This window comes from Lissotriton helveticus, chromosome 4_1 (genome assembly GCF_964261635.1).
Source record: "Lissotriton helveticus chromosome 4_1, aLisHel1.1, whole genome shotgun sequence".
Lineage (NCBI taxonomy): Eukaryota > Metazoa > Chordata > Amphibia > Caudata > Salamandridae > Lissotriton > Lissotriton helveticus.
In genome coordinates this window covers 1,941,208,347-1,941,233,557 of record NC_136063.1, presented here as the reverse complement: position 1 = coordinate 1,941,233,557, position 25,211 = coordinate 1,941,208,347, and positions in this window count along the sequence as shown.

The window sequence follows — 25,211 nt, the reverse complement described above, 5'->3', positions numbered from 1 at the left end:
TAAAACACAGGTCATAGTCAATTACAAACCATCGGTTCTGGTTCAAGGCATAGGTAAAAACGCCATATATCTGGGAGTGAAAATATCTGCAAATATTGATGAATTAATTGCACTTAACTCGATTCACTATTAAAAGAAGTAGCTCTTTCATTAAAAAAATGGCATAAGATACCACTAAGTTTAGTTGGACAGATTAATTTAATTAAAATGAAAATAGTACCTAATTTTTTTTATTTATTTAGATCAATTCCCCTACGCCTTAATAACCTCTTTTTAAAAAAACTTGATGGGATATGCAGCAGTTATATTTGGGGGTACAAAAAAACTCGTAGATCGATTCAGCTGTTGAAACTTCCAATTGAAAAAGGAGGGCTACATTTTCCTGATTTTAAATTATATTTTTTTGGTCATCTCCGAAGTCTGCTTAAAACAAGAAACTCACTGTATTTTTATCAGTTTATGTTAGGCCCTGATTGTAATCAATTTCTGGCTAGAGACCACGATCCAAACTACTTTAAGCGGGTTAAGTTTAAGACTGCTAGGGAAATTGTAAGAATCTGGAACTTGATTATGATTTATGGTAAGATTTTTTTTTTTGTTTTTTTTTTTGTTTTTGTTTTTGAAAACCTTTATTTGTCATAAACACATGAAATACAGCTCAGTGCCTACAACCTACATTCGCAGGCCGGCATTTACAGTGTCCCATAAGAAGATGGTCAAGTAGTCTCAGTAAGGGTATGGAGTTAACACAGCAAGCCGCCTACAACCCCCACGGGCCGGCCGCGATGTAATTAGACGTGGGTCATAGAGGAGTTTGCATGAGATCTACTTGATTACAACAAGCTTTTTGAGCAACAATGCAATGAGGTTATTTTTAACATTTAAAACAACTTAACAACGTATCATGTTCATTACCTCCCCCAAGCGAAGCCCCCATGCTGGAGCAGTGTTGTGGCGGAGCTTTGTAGCGCGGTGGCGCGGAGTTGACCTCCCTGTCCAGCCCTGGACATCAGGCCATGCAGGCCGTGTCGTCACCGCTGCATCAGTGGTGACCCAGCCTCGGGGAAGGTATGTTGCACGTTTGCCATGCGGAGAGTACGATATTGTGTCGTGCCATGGGTGGGTTGCAGTGGACATCTGCCTGAGTGAGATCATCCGTTCTAAACCAAGTCCGAATAAATAAAAGGGGGGGGGGACGCCCGTCTCCTCGCAATCCAGTCCCTCCATGTCCTGTACGTTGTGTGCTAGGGGGCGTAATTTTCGGTGCTACGTGTGTTTGCAAACGCAGGTCCTAGAGCAAGCATTTTCTAGCATGGGATAGCATATGTGGGAGGCGCGCGTTAGGGTAATTTAGTTGACAGTGTGAGAGTGGGTATAGCCCATGTGTGGTGGCGGTGCGGCTATCACTTCAATCTATCCCGCAGTTATCCCCTTCAGTGGATGCTTCATCAGTGTGTGACCGAAGTAGGTATGAAGTGAGGGGACCCCAGAGGTCCCTGGGTCGTGACTTAGATGGTAAGAGGTCAGCATAATTGTGTAATTGTTCTTGCCAGGTAGCCATGCAACTCAGCCAGTCCTTAAATTTAGGTGCCCGCCCCCTGCCCCATCTGCATGCCACTAGTCGCTTAGCCAAGAGGAGGCTTAGCGCAAAAAAGTTGCGGTTCGTCTTAACAGCAGGGTGGGCAAATCCGAGCAGTGCTATCCCAGGACAAGGGTCTATGGACATTCCGATCATGGCCGATAGAGCGTCAAACACCTCCCGCCAGTACGCGGCGACCGCTCGGCATCCCCACGCCAGATGTATAAAATCTGCTCCCGGGGTGCCACACCGGAGACATCTATCGTCGTCCTTGAGGCCAAGACGGTGCAACTTTGCTGGCGTGAAATAGAGCCGGTGCAGGAATTTATAGTGTATCAATCGGAGGCGTGTGTTTCCGCAGCTCATCTCCCACTGCTCGTCTGTCATGGGTTCGGGTAGGTCAGTATCCCAGTCATGCCTGGCTCTAAAGGAGGGAGGCGAGTGAGCCGCCTGGACGTGTTTATACAACATGGAGACTACATGCTTCGGGACCGTAGCCTGGAGCAGGGAGTGTAGAGGCGTCATGATTTCTGGTTCGTCCGGAAAATCGGGTGTGACGGATTTAATGTTTTGCCGGAGGCGAACATAGAGGAATGTGTCCATCATCGTGGGGGAGTTGTCCCCAAAAATCTGCACTGCCGTGCGGAAAGTGCCCTGTAGGTAAAGATCGCCCCAGGTGTTTATAGCATATTTGGCAAGGAATTTACGTCCTAATTCTTCCCGGGCGACACTCAATCTGGGGTCATTAGCCACCACCATTAGAGGCGAGTAGGCGAACAGTACTCCCATATGCCCTGCAATGCGCTTCCAGGCTCTAACAGTACAGTCCACCGTAGACGGGTCTCTGTCGGTCATACTGACCGTAGTGTAGAGATACCCAGCGGGTTTCTCTGGTCTCATGTATCCATCCTCAACCGCCAGGTGGGCCATGAATGGAGGGGGATAGAACCAGTACGAAGCAAAATGTCCTTGGGCACAATCGTAGTATTTTCGGAAGTCCGGGACTTCAAACCCTCCCTGGTGGTAAGGCAGCATCAGGGTTTTCAAACTGAGTCTCGCCTGTTTGCCTCCCCAGATCAGTCGCGACAGCTGGGAGTCGAGGGCCCGAAAGAAGCAAGAGCCCGGGCTATATGGTATATTCGTAAATAGATATAATAATTTGGGGAGGACCACCATCTTTATAAGTGATATGCGGCCTGCCATGGATAGAGGAAGTTGTAGCCACCTGGCAACGCTGTCCGTCAATTTGTCCAGGACCGTCCCATAATTTGCCCTGATCAGGTCCTCTCGATTCCTGGTGATTCTGATGCCCAAGTATTTTATTTCATCGGATTCCCATACTAGGGGGTAGTCCAAAGGAAACTCCAAGGTCCTGTCTGTCAGGGGGAACATGGCAGATTTTGCCCAATTTATCTGTATCCCCGCTATAGCCCCAAATTTAGTAATCTCACGCAGTAAGGGATTTAGATTGTCTCGCGGATTGTCTACATAGAGGGTCATGTCATCAGCGTATAATGCGATCAGGAGTTGCCGATCCGGGTACACTAGTGCACGATGTTTGTGGTGTTGTCTAAGCTTCGCGGCTAGGGGTTCGATGGCGATCGCGAAGAGTATCGGGGACAGAGGGCAGCCCTGCCGGGTGCCTCGATGAATCTCAAACGGAGCGGAGCGAGCACCGTTGAGCAGCACCGTAGCTTGGGGTTTGGAATATAACAGCCGAATCCAGTCTAGAAAATTAAAGGGGACCCCCATCCTTTCGAGCAGAGTAAGGAGGTAATCCCACTCCAGGGAGTCGAACGCCTTTGTGGCGTCAAGGAACACAGCAGCAGCTTCGCACCTGGGGTTAATATCTTGCATCACTGCCTGTAAGGTACGCAAATTATGGGATGTGGCACGGTTCGGAACGAACCCCGCCTGATCAGGAAGGACGAGACGTTCCATAAGGAGGTTGAGACGCGTAGCGAGGACTTTAGCTAAGATCTTGCTGTCTGTATTCAATAACGAGAGGGGTCTGAAGGAATCGCATTGGTCGGGTGGCTTACCCGGTTTCAGCAGTGACGTTATTAATGCCTCTCGCATCGTGAGGGGGAGTGTGCCTTCTTCCAATGCCGCATAGAAGACTTGCTTCAGTATGGGTGCTAGCACATGTATAAATGATTTATAAAAGTCGATCGGTAGGCCGTCCGATCCCGGCGCCTTCCCTGACTTCATGGACATGATGGCATCCTTGATCTCATCAAGTTCGAGCTCGTGATGAAGGAATTTTTGCTGGGACGGGCCCAGCCAGGCAATAGCAGTGTCATCTAAGTATTCCTGCAAATTGAGTGTGTCGTTTCTATGTGAGGTGTAAAGCGAGGTGTAGTGTTCTGTTAACACTTGGAGTTGTGCCGCGGTATCACGTTGTGGTGTGCCATGTTTGTCTAGTAAAGTGGGGACAAAGTTTTGATATCGAGGGGTTCTGACTGCGTTGGCCAGCGCCTTACCAGGTCTGTCTCCCTCACCATATATTCGAGCAGTGAAGGGTTTACCCAGAAATTTGCCTTCCCTATCCGCTGCTTCTGAGTATTCGTTCAGTTTTTCCCTAATCTGAGCATGCGCTGCGCCGTCCCTGTCGCCATTCGCTATTTCTCGCTCTAGCTGACGGAGCTCTAGTTCTAGCTTGCGTATGTCTGTTCGCAGCGCCTTGAGAACTCCTCCCCCTTTGGCGATACAGCTCCCCCTCATTGTCACTTTAAAGGCCTCCCAAACTGTAGTGAGACTCGAGACTGAATTAATATTCCGTTCAAAGAACTCTGTGATTTCTTGTTCCAATTCAGCAGTGAAGGCAGTGTCAGTTAGATGTGCGGGATTCATGCGCCAGTTCAGGAAAGGGGGCGTGGTAAGGGGAATGGTTAGGGAGAGTAGAACCGGGGAGTGGTCTGAGTATGTGCGCGCCAGATGACTTGCTTTGGTTAACCATGGGGATAGACCCGCCGAGACGAATATATAGTCTAGGCGGGCCCATGTGGAGTGGAACGCAGAGCAATGAGTACCTTGTTGGGCAGCGGGATGCATATGTCGCCACGCATCTACCAGGCGGTGTTCCTTCAGTATTCCTAGTAGTGATCGTTGTGTATTAGTGTAATGAGAAGCATGTGGATGCGACCTGTCCTGTGCGGGTATTAGGGCCGTGTTGAAGTCTCCTCCCAGTACCACGTGATCTATCCCCAAAGCCTGTATTTTCCCCCACATGGTGAGTAGCGCGTCGGGGTCATCCGTATTAGGACCATAGTAACATGCGAACAATATCGTGTGTGAGTGCAATTTCCCCCATAGCATACAATAGCGCCCTTCAGCATCTATCTCAGTTCCAGCTGGAGTGAAATGCGTTCCCCTTTTCACCAGTATTGCTACCCCTCTAGCGTAATTAGAATAGGAGGAGAACACCCTGCTCATAGCCCACTTAGAAGCGAATGGAGGGGAACCGCTAGGCATCTGATGAGTTTCTTGCAACATAGCTACCGATATCCCGTGCCTGTCTAGATACCCCAGTATGTGTATTTTTTTCTTCGGGTTATTTAACCCACGTATATTCCAGGAGGTTACTCGGAACTGCGAGGCGGACTGTGGTTCAGTTACGTCTCCCATATCTCTAACAGAAAAAATGAGTGCCCAATATCCACAACATCCATGCACAAATAACCAATGGCATCAGATACGTTAATTGAATCCCAACTACCCTCTCGGTATGTCCAACTGCTAGTGTGAACGGTAACCAATTCAGTCCTGCAAGTAACATGTCGGAACATACCCCCTCCCACACCGGCAACCCCAACTCGCCGGGCATCCTGAACCCTCCCAATCCCCACTATCCCTCCCACTCCCCAACTTAGAAACACTAACAATGTCACATATCCCTCCATTCTACCACCAGAAGGGAGATTTTGGGGCTCGCCCAATGGGGTACCGTACTAGGGGCACCAAACTTGCCATCCACCTCCCTACTTGCACCCACTTGGAACCAGGTATAGACCCGGTCTCTTAGCGTGGGACGGAGGTGGGCGATCGAGCCTGCCAAATATGTATACCAAGTCAAGCAGCATCATTAATTTGTACCTCACCATGATGTTGGCGCCTAGTTCGTCGCCTCTCCTCGTCAGTGGAGCGGCCACAGTGAGTATGGACTATTCTTGCTGGTTCATAGGCGAAGCGGATCTGGAGCGGTGACTTTCAGCGCCGCCCCTGGCCTTGTCCGTTCTGTGTCGTTTAATGAAGTCCTCCACCTGTTGAGGATTTTGGAAGAAGTGTTGCTTGCCCCCATGGGAAACCTTCAATTTCGCCGGGTACAGCATGGCGTACGTCATCTCATGGTCTTGGAGCTTCTTCTTTACTCCTGAGAATTTCCTCCTGGCTTCCTGCACCGCCGGGGTGAAGTCCGGGAAAAATGAGAGTGTAGTGTTACAGTAACCCACTGTGCCAATTTCTCTCGCTCGACGGAGCACCGCGTCCCGGTCTCTATAATTGAGGAATCTCGCAATGATGGGGCGAGGTGGGGCACCTGACGGTGGGCGTGCGGCCAAGGATCTGTGGGCTCGCTCCACTATTAAGTGCGAGGAGAATGATTCTTTACCAAAGAGTTCGACGACCAAATTTTCGATGAACACCTCCATCTTCCCGGTGTTGGTGGACTCCGCAAGGCCCAGGACGCGGATGTTGTTGCGCCTGGACCTGGCTTCTAAATCCTCGTTTTTCTCCGCAATGACTTTCAAGAGCCTGTCCATGCGGGTTACCTGTCTGTTATTCGTAGTGGCGCCATCTTCCAGATCTGATATCCTATCTTCCGCTTCTTTAAGTCTGGTGTCATGTTGTTCCAATTTGGTAACCACACTATCCATGCGGGTATTGATCGTGTCAATTTTGGCGTCTATACTCGTAAGACTCTGTTGCATGGACAGCAGCAAGGCTTTCCAGTCGTCATCAGGAGGTCCGCGGGCGGGAGGGCTACCTTCGGGTTCTTGCGTGTTTCTGGAGGCCCGCTTAGCTTCAAACGGTATTTTTGTCTGCTTGGCGTCATTGCGGCCCATGTCGCGTCTTGGCGCACGCGAAGCCGGCGTGGTAGGAGCAGCCAGTATGTGGTGATGCGAGGTAGCGTCCAGTTGACAAGGCGGATTTGCAGGGCGGAAAAAGCCCCTCCTGGAAGTGGCACTATGGGCGCAGTGTAGGTCAGAGGAGACGTCTATGTTAAGTCTTTGGCCCGAAGTAGCAAAGGAGGGCTGGTGAACCACGTCTCTCCAGCCAAAGGTGAAGCAGGAGACGTTATTGCTGTTTGCTTAATCCTCCCACCTCGTAGATTATGACCTGTTGCAGATCGGATGGCTGTGGTCAGGCAATGCCGGCTGTGCGCCAATGTTCAGTGTGGCCGGTGGGCAAAGACACATATGCGGGTGAGTGAGAGGTGGCCTGGAAGTATCTGGGCCAATGCGGTGCCAGCCCCTCGGCAATGAGCGTCGTGCAGTGAAAGGCGGGGAGGTCGTCCGGGCACACAAGCAGCATGGGCGAGCCTACCGCCCCTGTGGTGACTGTGGGTAGGTCACAGCAATGCGCTGGTGGCGGGAGGGCCGTGAAGAGCGAGCGGGATGTATGCAGTTTCAATGCGCTGCAGCGCAGGATGTAATAGGGCTTCCCGCCAGAGTTATTGTCCCGCTCTGGTTTGTTTGTCTTTGTTTTGGACCCCTCAGGATGAGCACCAATGCAGTCTGTGATGCAGGGTGGAAATCGGCGCTTCCCGTTTAAATCCGCTCCACCTACAAAGGCCGTGCTCGCGCCCTTTCCGCCGTTAACGGCTGTCCGCCTGCACTATTAGGATGTGGCCGAGAGAGGAAGGGCTCACCGTCAATGTAGGGAGGTCCTCCTCCAGCAAGACACTGGCGCAGAGCCAGCAACGGCACAAAATCCGCTCCGCAGGTGGTGCTTCCGCAGCTATGATGAGGCCGCAAATCCCCGGAGTGTCCCAGCCAGCCGGCCCCGGAGCGGCGGGTCACTGTCAGATGGCCCGGGCCGCCTCCGAGTGAATCAGCGGATATCTTCGCTCTCAGACGAGCGATTCCGACGTCGCAGGTACCACTGAGTGCGGAATGGCGCCGCGGACACCTCGGTGGGGAGATAGAACAGCTTTCCTCGGTCAGGATGGTCAGGAGGATTGGTCAAAGGCTCGATCTGGCGAGAGCCTCACTACAGTGCGGCCATCTTGGTTTGGCGCCACCTAGCGCCCTCCATGATTTATGGTAAGATCTCTTTTTTTCATCCAGAACTGCAACTATGGGGCAATCCAGGACTTCCTGGAATCTTTTCGGATGGTACAGGGATCTTATGGTCCAGGTGTGGTATTACCACTTTAGGTGACCTTTATGGTTCAGATGGATTACTTGATTTCACATTACTTACATTTCTTTACAAATTGAATGATGGTATGTACTTTAAAAACATGCAAATTTGGGACTTTTTAGTCTGGAAAATGAAAATAAAAGAAGTTGGTCACTCTGATATTTTAAAGTGTCTGTATTCTGATAGGACCAAATCACTTGTTAGCGAGGGCTACAAACACCTATTTCAGTCGAAAGAGGATGACTGTAGTAAACTAGCGGCTAAATGGACCACTAGAACAGGTTTAAATATAACATCAAGTCAGATATCTGCTTCTCTTTGTCAAATTAGTCATGTGGTTCAGTCTTCTAGTTTAAGACTTCAATTATACAGAACTGTTTGTCAATTATATTATACCCCTCAAAGAATCTCTAGTTGGTCTCCAAATAATCTAGCCAATGGTCATACTAAATGCCCCAAGTGTGACCTGGTTGCAGCCGATCTGGAGCATATGCTTTTTGCCTGTCCCGCTTTGGTTGAGTTCTGGAAAGGAATAGAAGGCATTCTTATTCAGAAGCAGATTATTTTCCCGCCTTTTTCAGTATATTTAATTTTATTAGATTTACAGGATGTAAATAGCCCACATAAAAATTTTAACACTATTTTATTTGCCTGTGCAAGATTGGTTATAGCTAGGGCCTGGATTTCTTCCAAACCCCCGCATGTCATGGAGTGGTGGACTCTAGTCAATGAAATGTATTCGATGGAACTAGCATTAGCAAAGATAAGGGGTCCACGCTCATTGAAAAAACAGGAGAGAATTTGGGGAATGTTCATTTGAATTTTGAATTCTGAAAGGGGTATTGTGTGTGTGTTGTTAAGACTATTGCAACTATGTATCTAGGATAGATGTTTTATTCTTCTATGAAATTTTCGTTACAATTGATTCCTCTGTATTAATAACTTACAGTGAGACGCCTAATATTATGTTTATAAGGTATGACTTTTGGTTTATCTTTTGTCTGTCTCTTGCAATGATAATAAAAACATTAAAAAAAATGAAATTCCTTGCGCACCCGCAATGCACTGCTGATGACGTCACATATTACATCACTCATGACATGGTCCGTGACATCACTCATGACATCACTGATGACATCTCAAATGACATCCCTCAAACCCTCAATCACCCCCGCCCTGCCCCTCCCCGCCCGCCTGTCCCACCGCAACACCCTCCACGGGCCGCGTCTGGGCTTGATAATACGCCCTTGTTAATTCCAATAGAAGCCCATGTTAACACCAGAACATGGACTGCTATGGGAATTAACAAGGGCGTATTATCATTTTCGCCGTTTTATCAGCAGTTTCCTGCCCATAAAATGTCGATAATTTTAACACCGCTCCTTGATAATATGCCAGTCAGTGCCATATTATTAGTAAAGGGCGATACATTATCGCTGCTTTTATCAGCAGGAAACTGCCTCTAAAGCGGAGATAATGGGCTTGATAATAGGCCCTTGTAAATTCCCATAGCAGCCCAGGTTCTAGTGTTAACCTGGGCTTCTATGGCAATTCACAAGGATATAATATCAAGACCATTATCACCACTTTACCGGCAGTTTCCTGCCGATAAAAGCGGAGATAATGTTTCGCCCTTTATTGATAATATGGCCCATAATCCCTTAATGTACAGAGACGCACAACCTGATATTAAACAAAAAAACATAACAGCATGCATTATAGCAAAACACATTTACTACTATAAAACGTTTAGCAACGGACAAATATAGGTGGCATATTATCAAGACAGGCGATAACATTACCGCCGCTTTATCGGCAGTTTTCTAACCATAAAGCGGCAATAATCTTATCGCCTGTCTTGATATACCCCATATGTCTTTAATGTACAAAGATGCACCGCACACACTCCCATACAACTTATCAACTCACCTTTCAAATTGATTTGTATATTAAGAAGAATACCACTCACACAGTTGATATTCTTGTACAGAATCTCTCTAGTTCCGTGTTTGCAGCAGAACCGTCAAATGGAACATTTTCCCTCTCATTTTACACATACATACATACATACATATTAATAACCAATTTAAATCCTGCACACATTAATTCAAAACAAAACACACATTTCTATTGATTTAACATTCCAAACCTTCCTAACTGACATAACTTTCCACCCTACCCCCAACAGGTCATGCAAAAGTCAACTGTCAACAGAGGTCAAAAGTTCAGCACTGTGTAAAACACTGCTCCTCAACAAATTCAGACAATTCATAAGCACTTACTTATAAGTACCAATAAAGCAAAAACGTCTCATTACAAGCAAAGAAGATATAAACACATAAACTTGATGAATATCTGTAAAAGATTTTTTTTAATTCATTTTTCTTGCTTACGTACGCTTGTGGAATAACTTTCAAAATTCGCACTGTACACGCACAATAAATATACCGTAAAAAAAAAGAAATAGCATACATCACTCATTTTTTACAATCACCGGACACCCCATCCACCAAGCCTCAAATATAACGTTCAAGACCGTAGGTAGAGCCCCAAATCCACCATGGTACCAGCCGGCTCCCTGCATCATTTAGGAGCCAGAATTGCTTTTGGTCAGAGAAACTACCTTACATACTGCTCTCTCAGACGAAAATCAATCTGCTTTCCTACTTCAAAGAGAACTCTCACCCAACCATAGCAAACAGCAGACTCCCACGAATAGGCACCCTATAACACTACAATAGCCGACCCTCGGAGACGGTGCTCCCCAGGGCCATCAAAGACTCAACAAAGGCCATCAAAAATGTTGAACTTGGACATCATTGTAGATCCCCCTAAGCAGTCCTACGGGATCAGGAAGTCTTATAGCAAATAGCAAACTTTTCCGATCAAACTACACACTCAATCTACACACATATACAAATAAATAAAAAATCACATTTATTCCCACATTAAATTCAAAACAAAACACACGTTTATATTGCTTGAAGTTTTGCACCCTTTCCAACTGACAAAACTTTCAACCCTTCCTCCATTCCACAATCTGCCAGTTACCATAGAAACACTTCAGGGAACACCTAACTCAGCACACAGGTGAAAAGTTCATCATACATTGTTGCAAATTAAAACAGCAAGTATGAGAATATACCAGGTTATTTTATGTAACATTATTTGCTAACACTTATTCTTAACCAATAAAAATCTGCCTTTTAAAAGACAGACACATTCATTGTAGCTTAGTGCAGAATGTTCTCGAACAACTAATTAATCCTTTTCTTTTTTCAAAACTGCATGTTGTCCACCATTTTAGAAAAAATCTCACTTTTCAAACTGCCACTTTATTTACAGAGACCTTCAGAGTGCATACAGACCTCTCTTCAAGATGCTTACAGTGTGGATTGTGGGACACAGCTATATTTTCTGGAGTCAAAGGTACGCAGAACGCAGAACACAAAGACCTACGTTTACCAAATGTAGACATTAAATGGATTGGACAGAGAGGGTTAAAGTGGCACTAATTGATTCCATTGGTGAAATCCTTTTTGCATCTCCAACACCCTGACCTCATAATTGTGCACTGTGGTGGCAATGACCTAGGCACTTTGACAGGGCTAGCTCTGGAAATGCTTATGAAGGACACCTTTGCACAATTGATGACACTGTTTCCCAAAACTGCCTTTGTATATTCTAATATATGCCAAAGGCAGAAATGGAACTGGTCCCACCACTACTGTCAACGGATTGAAAAAGCTAGGAAGCATGTGAATGAATCTGTTTCTGCCTTTCTGCGAGACTATCGAATGGGATCTATTTACAACAACAATCTGCATTACAATATGCATGACATCTATAGGAGAGACGGTGTACATTTTACAGTTGAGGGGAACAGAGTCTTCCTCATAAACTTAAGACTCTGCATCGGTACTTACTTGTAGGTACTAAAATCTCCCAATAAACACAACGGTTCTATTTAGAGCCACACAACACATAAACAAATACACTTCATAAATATCTAAAATTATTTTTCTTTTTCTTGCTTAGGTACGCTTACAGGACGACTTCCAATATTCCAGCTGTACGTCATCAATACGTGCTTGGTACGCGTATGATAAATCTACCATGAAGAAAAATAGCCTTTATCACTAATTTTCCATAATTCCCAAGGACCCCATCCCCCGGGGCTCAAATCTAACGTTGCGGACCATGGGAACAGCCGCAAGGCCTCCACGATCCCAGCCGGCTCCCCACTTCCTGCGGGAGCCGGCGTTGCTATTCCTCACAGAGAGCAGCTTACATGCTTACATTCTAATTTAAAACATGATTTCAACAGTTTGTTATACATTTTATAAAATAATATAGTACTGCACGCTAAAGCAGAAGAGTCAGCACAATTATGATAGAATACAAAATAGAAAAAAATATATAAACTTCTACACTCAACAAATTCGTAACCAGAGTACACAGTTTAATTTAAAAAACACCCTACCTGTTGCGTAATTACGTGAGTCACTCCAGTTGTTTCCTCTTGATGCCGCAAATTCTAAACTCCCTCAAGGATTAGCTAACGCTGTCAGGATGGGAACTCTGACTATGTCAACTTCTCCACAAGGTAAAGGGGAAGTGGAGAGAGAAACAAACAAACAAAAACAAACACTGGTTCCAGCTGTTGTTTCTCTCGAAAGTGTTCCAGGCCGATGTTTTGGTATCACGTAATCCTGGTCTCACGTAATCCTGTATTACCGTACACTTGGTTAACAACACTCTTTGTATACCAACATTGTCTGTTTTAAAATGTTAACATCACTTCTAAAAACTGACCGTTTGAAATATCGGCCCTTGTTCACACTTTACTGAGTCAAGAATCAAGCGCAGTCAATAAGCTTTAGACTGCCTCCTTTAAATAAAGATGAGAATATTCAATACTGTTCTTTCCAACTTGGGTATTAGTGTGTTAATTGTTAAACAAAAGGTTTCACTCGAAAACTCATGCACATACCTGAATATCTCAATTTGATATCTGTTCAAGGGGGTTCTGTAATTAAAGAAAGAAAGAAGAACAATGCCAGCAACCTACACTACCAGTAACTTGCTAAATGTACACATAAATAATATCATACCCACAAAATATGATTTATCCAGTAGCAATCTTACGACTGTTGAGTGTCTAATTAAACTATTTCAGTTATACTCAATATCACAATGGAATTCAATGAGAAACTAGATTGCTTTTGCCAAGGCTTGTTTAGACAATTGGAATTCTAATGAGAACAAGATTGTTTTTACCAAAGCTTGTTTAGCTTCACAAGCCCTCTCAACACGATCAAGAAATTGTCAATGAGAACAGGATTGTTTTTACCAAGGCTTGTTTAGCTTCAGCGCGATCAACAAACAATGTACATTTTTTGTCTTTTTAAAATAAGTCTTACTGTCCTTTTTCACTTTTACAGCAATGTTCGAGGTTCCTGTCGAAGAAGGCGTGTCACAGGCTCGTGCTTCCTGTCGGAGAAGGCATATCACCAGCTTTCGTTGCTCACCAGGAAATCCTCGAAGGCTTCTAATCTGCCGGCTGGAATCAGGTAAGTGAAACAAGAGCGGGAGCTTGAAGGCGGGTAGCAGGAGCGGGGACTTGAAGCCGGGTGGCGGTTGGGAATCAGGAGGTGAGAGAGAGGGCATCTTTCACCTTTCTCACTATTTAGACCATGTAACATTTTATTTAGGGGAAAACCTGTTCACCAGCTCTAATAGGGATTATCAGCTCAACTATACAGGCTAACTGATAAGAGACTTGTACACCTTAACTTAGTGCTGCACAATAATGATGTTGTTACCTAGGAATGTAACACAAAGGTACCGACCTATTGTTCCCTTCAAAGGTCAAATAAGGAAACACTAGTCAGGAGACAACTCAAGACCTGGCTGTTCGAGCAGTAGCGGACCCCTTCCCCCAGCGCCTTGGGGCCCTCCCGGGTGAGTAGCGCACTATACAAGTGTTATGATTGATTGATTGATTGGGCTGGTCCCTTCCTTTCATCCCTATCCAATTAAAATAATTCTCTAATAAAACTATCGGTTTACCCAACACTTGTAGAACAAAACTACCCACATCTAATTCCCCTTTTAGATCAAAGGAGGACAGGAGGGAGCAATATACATGTTACCTAGTTTTAATTTATAGGAGAGCTAGCGGGGAGCTAGCCTCCTCCCCCATTTTGACAGAAGGAAATCTGAAACATATTTCACTTCAGTCAACACCATTAACCACTGGGTGTAGCACTGAGCATAAACAAAATTCTAGGGGATACATAGCACTTTTGAGAGGGCTAGAACATCTTTTAGCACATGTACAAATGTCATTGCCATAAAATGATGTGTGTGCCTATTAATATCTAATACAATGTAACTAAGGAAAAGTAGTAAGGAAATGGAACTGGAACTGGGACACAGCTAAAGTCCCCCATAACTAGGCACTATGCGACATTCATTAGGGAAATGGCGGCAAAAGGAAAATCTATAAATGAACAAAAATTACTTAGGTAATGGTCAGGCTTGTGACACAACACCATGAGTACACCGTAGAACTCTTGTATTTTCCCCCATACCTCTTTTAACCAAATAGACATACACTGCTGAAGTGTTGTCTGTGAAATTTAGGGACCAGAACACATTCCCCATAGAGGAGCTTGTTCTAGTATCAATAATAGAATTGTCAAAACAATACAATACAGAAACATACATAAAATAAAAACAAGCATACCAAGGCAGCAGGTATACTTGCTGTGCTAAGCACAGAAAGCATAGAAAATTCACTGTAACACATGCAAATGAGCTGTGACACACAACACGATGCCATGCATTTCATGCACAGTGAGCATGTGGCCCAAAACCCAGCGTGCTGGCCTACTTAATTTGTCAGGCTTAAGATCGATCAGCATACCATCCACAAGCAATGCACAATAAGCCGAGGAAAACATAAAACACACAATAGCACAAAGGCCACAAAAGGAAATCACAATATTAGTTACTCAAATGACTATATTTTTCTCATGCATATCATGCATCATGCGGTGTCAGTGCACACTTAATCTGTCTAGCACAAAGCTGCATCAATACTCACCGTAAGACACAGATAAAAAATATTTCCCATTGCACTGAAATGAAACAAATCAAACCACAAAAAAACAACACACAAAATATTTGACAAAAGGCAACCATTTAGTAAAAATACCTTCTACAAATACTTACCTTAAAACCTATGCTTGGAGCTCATTCACACCTGTTCATCTATATTATCTATCATCACCATATATATACTAACTATTCACTGTCTGTTCTGAAAACCCTGTCTGCTGTCTCTAGACAAGAACCAGTCCTAACCTCTTTAACCGTCAGCCAAGAATATAAAACATTTAGCAGCATTGAAAATCACATGACAATCTGGTAATGGCATTTACGTTCACATCATTCACTTGTCATGAACCAGGAATTTCCATATTTGCGTAAAAATTTTATTCTTGTTATTAAAATACCAAATATTTCTGCACAGTCATCTTTCGCTGTTTAAATGAGCCCTCTTATAACCGATGCCATTTCTTAACTTTAAACAAAAGGGCGCCATCTCACTACATTTAATCCTGTTGCCAAAGGTATCTTCTCACCTCCAGAACACACTAAATATTCCCGTGCACACTAGCAGACATTTGCACAAAACACACCCTTCGCATTTCCACTCAGCTGGTGGGGCACTGGGCCCACTGCAATGGTGTCCCATGGACAAACTGCATACAAATACTGTTACACACATATATACATTCCCACCAGGCCGCTCCTATGAGCAACACAAGCAATATTCTGTACCTACCCTCGCATCATCAGTACTCCCCACTAGGTATCCACTAGCAAAGACACTAATCAGTATGCCAATCAGAGACCCCCCAACTCAATAATTATTGAAATAGAAAACTTTTATACTATGAAATTGTCCAACAGTGAAACAAAAAAATTACAACAAAAATGGACACAACAGACAACCAATAAATCTCTCTTTTCTTTTTGCCATTGAACTGCACACAAATCAATTACTTACTGAATACAATCCAAACAATAGGAGTAACATTCACTAACATATTTAGTAAATTAATTTTTCTCAATACAATCCTTCTTTTCTCAGTCTAGGCCATGTTAAAGTGTAATTCTCTATGTCCAAATGGAATAACCTGTTGAAAGTTATTCATAATTTTGTTCCTAATTCTAAATCACATGTGTTCTGAACAACTGCATTATACTTAAGTCTGAACCAGCAGCAGTCTGCTGGAAAGAGCAGAACTCATAATTATGCAGACTCGCTGCAAATTCACATTTCACATAGCTCCAACTGTGTATCTTTGCTGTCTGTGCCAGGAGCTGAGCCTCCTAGACCCCCCATAATCTTCTGCTTGTCTCTTCTCTCGCTCTCTGTGCTCTGCGAACCCATTGGAATGGTGCTGATAACACCAAGGTCACACCTGTCCTGCTCTACGGCTGCAAGCATCTATATTTCCATCCTACATAATCTTCCAAAACTGAATAAAAATGCACACACTATTATTCTAAACCTTACCAGCCCATAGTTCTACAACCTTTTTTATGTTATTGTGGACTGAAACACATCCACTCAACAAGTCATGTTTAAAACTAACTAAACAACTTCTGCTCTCTGCCCCTTTTGGAGGCCACTTATCAGTAAAAAAAAATGCATTTCACTCTCACCGTCTTCCAAGAGCTAAGAATTCTGGGCTGCTAGCCAGCCTTCCAGCCTTTCTGGCATTCATCACCAAGGCTAAATCTGCCTCGCGCTCCACGCTCGTTGTTCTGGCGCTGACAAAGCAAATAAGCCTTCCGAACTCTTTCTAACATGCAATAATTAACACTATTTTGGCAAATACATTTATCTTTCTTTTTTTTTTTCTTCTTTCTAACGTTACACTCTTCCTACATTCTATTAATATACATTCTTATTACTGGTAATCAAATCCCTTTTTCTTCATCTTCTATGAAACCAAATTATTTTCCATAGAGCACAGCCCTGCATGCACTTTCAAACTACATGAAAAACACACTGATAGTCAGGCACAACCATCTCAGGTAGCTCACAAGGACCAGACAATCTAACTCATGCAACAAGATGCACTCACTTCATTCAAACAAACATTTACACAAACAAAAGGCAGCCCACAGACTGCTCTCAAACCAAACCAATTATAACCAAATCAAACATATTACATGAAATGCATACCCCATCCTCTTAATCACTGCTCACATTGGCTCACTGAGCCATTAAAAGCAACTTTAAATGTACACAATTTTGTCTTCTTTAAAACTAAACTTTTGATCTGTCCATATTCTGGGCTATCCTCTCATCTGTCTTTGCTAAACCTCTTTCTGCCACAACCTTAGGGAATCAAACATGCTCTGACAGCAGTGCCCATCAAACAATCTCTCTTGCAAGTAATCTATCTTAACTGCATCAGAAATATTAAACAAAATCAAGAGTCTTCTACAGGAGCGGGTTGGCTCTCGGCCAATCTGACATCAGTTGAACTGCAGCAACACCTAAAACATCACAACTTACTGAAACACGGCATCTTGCACACTCAATCAAACACCACCAAACTCACTCAATCAGATAACGCCAAAGAACCCACACATACCCAGACACAAAAGAACCAAGCAACTATCTCCACACACAACCACACACGCACACACACGTCCTATGTATGCATTGAGTCCCTGCCAAACACGTGTTACCATAATGGGACAAGGCCCGTCGACCAAGTCCTGGGGAACCTGGACCCTACCGCAGACTGAACAGTACACTAACTGTTCTGAGGTTGGAGGCGCTAGGGGGCGCACAGCGGAATGGCTGGGTAGCTACACAGCTCCGCCAGACGGCTCACGAAAATGAGCGTTATGTGCCCGTTTTGAAGATCGTTATAGCCAGCAAAGACACCATCGGGTTTATAAAGACATCAAGCCCCAAATGACGCGATCACAGACGGAGGATCGGCGCTGAATCGACTTTGGGGAAGAGAAGTTCGCGGATACCCCAGGCGAGCGATCGCAAAATGGCGGCAAGCACCGAGAGCACTGAGACCTCGACGCACAGATAAGACCCCTGATACTCCGGCAATTGCATCCGCAACACAGATGTAGTGCGTAATGGTCAGGGGGGCGAGACCCAGTTGTGCATGAAGGGTATAACCGACACACATCGAAATCCAATCACGCACGGCCCCATTAAGTAGTCCCGGACAGTGGCAATCAAAATGGCGGCGCCCAGGTACGAGACGGGGAAAGCGCCGGAGTACGCGGGAACGAAGCAAACTGGTGACTGTCTGCGGGCGAGGAACCTGACCGCGCACTTCTAAGGTCGGAAGGCGGCTACGAGGTGAGACGAGAGAGACGCGCTTTATGTGGACATAGCCAGAACATGCGGACCATCCCCCAACATGTGAAGCGGGGGTGCCTGTGGTCCTAGACTGGTGGCGCTGCGGATCGTCCGCATTTCGAGGACTGCACGGAGCTACAGCAGTGGCGGGAAGGGAAGGTACAGCGTGGTGGGCAGGTCAGTGCACGAAGCAAACACGATCAAACGAACCTCCGAGGTCACCCACTGAGACGGTGTAAAGATAATGGTGTGGCCCACAGTTCAACTGTCACTACATCCTTGGGCGTCAACATAGAGTGGCGTGCAAGCGATCTTGAGATAATACCACGAGGGGCACCGAAACATCGCGCCATACCTCTACTGTCCAAATCAAGGCGCATCTTATCTGCCATGAGAGGTGTAGGCTATGATACAGACCAACGCTTCCAGCACTGACCACTAATGCGATCTTGCCACACAAGTCATCGGGCAAGGGCAAGTGAGTGTCGATATCCCGCATGGTTCAGTGATGATACTCTTTGCAGTTATGGCACGGATCTAAGCAACAGCACTTGGGTGGATAGTTGACCTACACGTCGCCACTGACTTGAGATTGGAGGTGAGAGTTAGAAAGACGCTGGAAGTCCACGGACCCTCGAGACTCTTCGCGGGGATAACTACTAGGAGTGCTACCGCAGCGGCGTCAGTCAGGACCGTCAGGCACACAACGCAGCAGACGCATACCAAGCCTCCTGAAACGATCGAAATGGGGAAATTGGACAAACAACAGCCAAAAATCTCCTTTGAGAACAAAAAACCATCGAAAAGTACAGACCAAGCGTCGGAGGGGGACGGATCGGTGACTGCGGACTCTACGTCCACCATGGAAAAGATTTTGCTGTCCATACAAGCTAATGTACAAGACATTAATGGTAAATTAGACAGTCTCACTTGCAGGATGGACGGGATGTCGGGCAAACTCGAGAAACACGACGAAAGGCTAGATGAAGCCGAGTCAAGAATATCAGCAGTGGAGGACGAATCACATGCCACAACTAGCAAATGTACCGGTATGGAACGGGTTCTGGAGGTGATCAAGGCACGTGAGGAGGATTTGGAAGCCCGCTCCAGACGCAATAATGTACGCATAGCCGGCCTACCGGAGACCACCAACACGGGCAAAATGGAGATATATGTAGAACAGCTGTGCAGAGACATTTTTGGAGCGGAGGCCCTATCCCACATCTTTATAGTTGAAAGGGCCCACAGATCGTTGGCACCCAAACCCAAGACTGGAGCGACACCGAGGCCGATTGTGGCGAGAATACTAAACTACCGCGATAGGGACACGATACTATGCCTGGCGCGCGAGAAAGGCAAGATCACACACCAAGGAAACACCCTGGAGTTCTACCCAGACCACACCATGGCGGTCCAACAGGCGAGGAAAGAATTTGCGTCTGTGAAAACCAAACTCAGGGAATTGAACGTAGGATACTCCATGCTTTATCCGGCGAGACTACGCGTGACATGGAAGGACAAGGTGGTAATATTACAGTCCCCGAAAGCAGCTCAGGAGTTTGTTAAAAAAATGATACAGCAAAACAAACAACGAGCACGTGAGGAGCAACGCGCAGACTCTGATGTAGAGGAGTGAGTTTGGAGGGGGTATGCACCAGACTTGTGGTAAGACGTTCCTTTCTTTCTTTTGATATCCCAAGGGTACCATCTGCATAGCGCATGCAAGAAGCGGACATGTGTACTAATGGTGCGTGTGCAGGTGATCTACTCAGACAATGGGAGCGGCACGTGGGTCATGGCATACACGAGGACATTCTCACCTTTCCAGGCCCTGGTACTTTTACCTTGCGGATATATATGTGCAAATTACATACAAGGTTTGGCAAGGGATAATACGGCTCCTCCAGAGGAGCCTCACTGCATGGAGGGTCAAAAATGACGCACGAACAATCATTACGTTGTTTGGCTGAATGGAGAGTACAAACCCGGCCGCTCGCACGGGTACAAGCTTCATGGGAGGGTACCGAGAAGATGGTCAATTGCTGGCATGTCTCATAGGATGCGGGCCGAAGGTCGGAGGGTGGCCGTAAGAAGGACACAGATGACTTGCACGGAAGTATAGTGTCATTGTGAGTCGTCTGCACCCAGGCATGTGGGTGTAGAGTTGTGCCCCAGGCGGACCTCCTAAAGGGTAAACCCCACCAAAGTTGTTCTTATAGTACGGTTAATTGTATAAGTTAATTATGGGTCAATGGCTTCGGCAGAATTGGGTTGCTGGAGTGGGTGGGGGAGGGGGGCAGGGGGGGTTGTTAATGTTTTGAGACTGAAACTGATTATGCAAATGCATTTATGGACTGTTGGTGGGGTGGAGTCTGAGGTGACTAAACTGAAATGCGCGTGGGAATCGAGATGCTGTCTTGTGCAAGATAGACCCCAGTGGGCAGGTTTGAAAATTCGCACTGATACATGGCACAGGTAACAGGAGGCAACAATAGAGTACACATTAACCTCTTAACGTGGAATGTAAGGGGGCTGACTCAGCCTAAAAAAATCAGGCAGGTGTTCGCGTACTTGAAGAGATGGGAGGTAGATATAGCGGTAATACAGGAAACGCATATTGCTCCTCACACACGTACTCTACTTGGTGACAGATGGGCGGAATCCACATACTTAGCTAACTACTCCTCATACTCGAGGGGGGTGATCACACTAATCCGAAAAGGAATGAACTTTGTGGTTAATAAGGTAATCTGTGACTCTGGTGGCAGGTATGTTATTTTATCAGGCACGCTACGTGGTCAAAAAATAACATTACTTAATGTATATGGTCCCAACACGGACGCCCCGGATTTCTACCAGGAATTGTGGACACATCTTCAAACACTACCAACTACACACATAATCTGTGGGGGGGACTGGAATGTGACAGTGTTGGATGGGGTAGACCGCTCCCCCAATTCCATAGAGCCACATAAGCAGGCCAGGATTAAACTTTTACACATGATTTCAGACCTCTCACTGACAGACATCTGGAGGCACAAGTTCCCAGAGGTTCCGGGAGCAACACACATTTCTGCAGCTCATAATAGCTGGTCGCGCTTGGACTACTGGCTGGGCTCAGATACCATTGCACTGTGGACACGGGATGTTAGGGTCCTGCCAAGGACGCTATCGGACCATAACCCTGTGCTGCTAACACTGGTACTACCGAACTATACTACACCTCCCTTTCACTGGAGATTCAATTCACGCGCACTCACGGACACGGTCTATGCAACCACTATCCACAAGGCGATCAAGGAATATTTCCTGATAAATGAACCTACGGTAGACGACCCGGGTCTTTTATGGGAAGCATTCAAGGCCACAATCCATGGTATATGCATGAGCACCACGTTCGGCATCTTAAAAGATATCCGACGGCAAATTACACGCTGCGAAACGCGAATGAGGGAACTAGAGCAAGCGTATGACACCACACGTGACATCACACATCTAGGTGAGCTGAGGACTTTACACTCCGAACATCAGTCGTTTGTAGAGGATGAGATCAAATACCTGGATAGGAGAATATCAGCCAGATCGTTTGGGGAGGGTGGCAGGCCAGGCAGCAGATTGGCGGCCAAGATCTGTGATGGTAAGGGACACAACCCTGTGCTACGTATTAAGGCGAAGGATGGCACGATACACACGCAGGCTACAGACATTTTAGATTGCTTTGCTACAGAATACGGGGAACTATACAAATCAAGACCGACAGCGTCAATGGAGGACACATTCACCTATCTAGAAAATGTGGCAATAGGATGGCTCTCAGATGGGCAGAGGGAAATGTTGGCATCACCCATAACGGTTGAGGAAGTTACAGACGTAATAAAATCATTACCAAACGGAAAGGCACCGGGCCCTGACGGGTTCATAATGAATTCTACAAACAATTTGTTGATATCATTGCACCACACATGGTAGACATGTTTGGCACAGCGTTCGAACACTCAGTACTCCCTCCAACATTGCGTGAAGCTGCTATAATAGCGCTCCTAAAACCTGGTAAGGATTCGGAGATCTGTGAGTCTTATAGACCACTTTCACTCATCAACACGGACTCGAAAATACTGGCGAAGTTATTAGCTACACGGCTGAAACCACTTATGACACGACTGGTCTTACCGGACCAGTCTGGATTCATACCTACACGCTCTACAGCCCACAACACTAGATCATTGTTTGCATTATCCCACTATCTACAACCATCAACCAAAGCCGTGGCAGTCATGTTGGATGCCGCTAAGGCCTTTGATTCCATCGAATGGGACTATTTAATCACTGTGTTGCTTAGGATGGGGTTCCCCAAGCGATTCGTGCAATGGGTCAAACTCATATACACTGATCCAAGTGCAAGGGTACGCATTAATGGGTATGTCTCGGAAGCATTTAATTTTCAGCGTGGCACTAGACAGGGTTGCCCACTCTCCCCGCTGCTATTTGCGCTGGCACTGGAACCCCTAGCTTGTGTGATACGGCAGAATTACAAGGCCTCGGCCTTGCAGTTCCCGTCCAGACCATTGCATATATCATTGTATGCAGACGACATGCTTCTTTATATACGCGACCCTAACACCCATTTAAACCCAATAATGCGAGAGTATATAAAATTCGGTGGCCATTCAGGTTTAACTATAAATTGGTCCAAGTCCTCCATCATACCTTTAACGGAAACGACAACCTCGCAAGCTATAGACTACCCTTTGGAGTGGCAATCAGACCCGGTGCGGTATCTGGGGGTGTTATACCACAGAGATCCTGAAGTAGTGATTAGATCGAACTATGGTACGACTATATTCAGACTGGAGGATAAAGTAACACGCTGGATACAACTGCCTCTGTCATTAGCGGATAGAATAGCGATTGTAAAGATGAATGTCCTGCCTAAACTACTGTACCTCTTTAATAATATCCCTATCGAACCGCCAACTGCAGTCTTCCGCAGCATTAAATCCCTGATTTTACGGCTGATCTGGGCGGGAAAACAAGCACGAGTGCCCCTACAAACACTCACACTACCATATAACAGAGGGGGCATCGGGGTGCCGGATTTTCTGCTGTATTATTTATGCGCTCAAGCACAATACGCAGCATACTGGTTCCACGAAATACCATATTTGACGCACACAGCCATTGAGGAAGGTGATGCTGCACCCATACCACTATCGTCAATGCTTTCACACATTCGACAACCTCTACATAATCGGGATATCAATACAATTGACACCACCGTTAAAGCTTGGAGAAAATTGGCCAGGTTAGCACACAAAGAGCCATTATACGCGCCAGCGATGCCTCTACCTCATCATCAGGCGCTCTCTGTCACGGGCGAGAAAGTAGGAATGTCACTATTACGACAAGTGGGCATTGAAAAAATGGGGGACATGTTCCATGAGGGCAAATTTCTGAATGCAGTAGACTTGATTTATATTAAGAATAAAACTCTGCTGTTTCTATTTACACACTACCGGCTGCAACGCGCTATGCAAGCCTTTTTCCCGACATTTCCAGAGGAACCAGAAAGCCTGCAGTCCCTACAAATGATCATCACCTCTCAAGATACCTCACATTTAGTGTCTAGACTGTACGCCACAGCTCAGGCCGAGATGCCAGGGGCTGGTACCAGAGCTAAGGAAAGATGGGATGAGGCACTAGAGACCTCATTAACGGAAGAGGAGTGGCAACAAACATGTACACTAACACAGATCCTCACACCTAACGGTAATTTACGAATTATCCACTACAAGTTTATACATCAAGCATACTACACACCAGAGCGTATGTATAAATTTGGCCTTCAAGATAATGACAGGTGTAAGCGATGTAATGCGGGAGGAGCAGGCTTCACACATCTGGCTTGGGGGTGCACAGCGGTACAGATCTACTGGCAGGAGGTAACTACTGAACTATCTTCCATGTTACAGGTCGAGATAGACTGTTCAATTAGAGTTTGCTTGCTGGGAGTGATCCCACACCTAAGGGCTACAAAACGTAAATTCTGTGCAATTGCGCTGTTAATGGCCAAGAGGCAGATCGCACAATGCTGGCACAGCAGACAGACACCCAAAACGAACAGGTGGCTACTGGATATGACAAGCTGTAGGGATAAACTGCAGACTTATGAGGAGGAGTTACCTGCCAGGGCTAGGCCCAAAGATTTCTGGTGCTACCTCTCAGAATATCTGTTGTCACGAAACACAGCAGAAGAAGGTTCACCGTGAGATGGACTTAAAAGTGGTAATTGGTACAGAAGTGGGTCCCGTGGGGTCCGGTTCATCGACACCAGAATGCATACTGTTATTAAATAAGGTGGAATGACGAAGTCTCAATTTGGTTATGTTGTAACTGTGGTAAGTTTTGAATCCACAACTGTCATATTTCTGTTTGTATCGAAATGTTAAGACCTTCATAGTGGCAAAATTGTATAAATGGTCTATATACATGAAGCTGGAAATGTATAGAGAATACTTAAATAACGTGATTATGAAGATTTAGCAGCCGGCCCCAGGGTTGTAGGCACGCAGCTGTGTATAACTAACGTATTACAATAAAGGTCTTTTAAAAAAAAAAAAATAAATAAATAAATAAAAAAAAACTGTTCTGAGGTTGGAGGACACATCCGCCACCCGGGCGGCACTATAGACCAATGCGCACTTTACCCCGGAAGATCTGGGACTCTTCCATCAAACCTCTCACACTAGGGGTTTGGGTCCTTTCCCAGTATTTAACCGTGGTGAGCCACACTCCAGTCTCAGTACCACCCAGTCGGATGCTCTAAAACAGACATCAACCCAATACCCCCAT